Source organism: Meleagris gallopavo, chromosome 4 (genome assembly GCF_000146605.3).
Source record: "Meleagris gallopavo isolate NT-WF06-2002-E0010 breed Aviagen turkey brand Nicholas breeding stock chromosome 4, Turkey_5.1, whole genome shotgun sequence".
In the NCBI taxonomy this organism is placed as follows: Eukaryota; Metazoa; Chordata; class Aves; order Galliformes; family Phasianidae; genus Meleagris; species Meleagris gallopavo.
The window spans coordinates 20,576,555-20,577,695 of NC_015014.2; positions in this window are offsets into that span (position 1 = coordinate 20,576,555).

Genomic DNA, 1,141 nt, shown 5'->3' on the forward strand with positions numbered 1-1,141 from the left:
AAAATGAGGCCAATACTGTCAACATTTTGAGTAGCAGAAGTGTGCTGGTAGGGCAGCAGCAGCACTCACTCAATGGCTCTAGCTGCCACCCCTGTAAAAACTGTTCACTGTCTTTCATTGCCACTGTCCTCTTTCTTTTTTTCCAGGTGGAGGATTCTAGAAGAACGCTTAAAATGTATCAGGGGAAAAAAAAGGAAAAAAAAAGAGGGGGGCTTTAATTATATCCTCTCTGCTGATTGCCTCAGGAGGTGTTGTTAGTAATTAATTAGCACAGCATGCTGTGCTCTGCACTAACGGCACTGAGTGGGTATGTGTGCCACATGGCCCTGAGTAGCCAGAGGGCTCTGTGAAAGAGCATCGCCTCTACACACACCGCTGCTCATGGCCACACAGAGTGAGGGCAAATGCTTGTGGTGCTGCTCTGTGGCGGGAGTGGTTGTTTCTGGGCACAGGAGTAGAGGTTCACATAGAATCACAGGGGTTGGAAGGGACTTCTGGAGATCCCCCAGCCCAACCCCCTGCTGGAGCAGATCCCTGCAGCAGGTTGCACAGGAAAGTGTCCAGGCGGGTTCTGAGTATCTCCAGAGAAGGAGACTCCATGACTGCTCTGGGCAGCTGTTCAGCGCTCTGTCACCCTCACAGGAAACTTCTTCTTCATGTTCACACAGAATTCCTGTGTTCCAGTCTGTGCCCCTTGTCCTCATCTCCGCACACCACAGAACAGAGCCTGGCCCCACCCACTTGATTCCCACCCTTTAGATATTGATAAGCACTGATCAGATCCACTCTCATCCTTCCTTTCTCCAGACTGTACAGCCCCAACTCTCTCAGCCTTTCCCCACGCAGGAGATGCTCCAGGCCCCCATCATCTTTGTCGCCCTCCTCGGGACTCCGTCCAGAAGTTCTCCGTCCTTCTTGAGCTGGGGAGCCCAGAACTGGGCACAGTGCTCCAGATGTGGCCTCACCATGGCAGAGCAGAGGGGGAGGATCACCTCCTTCACACTGCTCCCTCACATTTGCACTCTTTGCAACGCAGCCCAGGATCCCACTGCCCCTCTTGGCCAACGACGCGCCCTGCCCAGCGACAGCCCTGGGAGCCACGCGATGGCTCAGAGGGGCTCCCGCCGCTCCCGCACGGCAC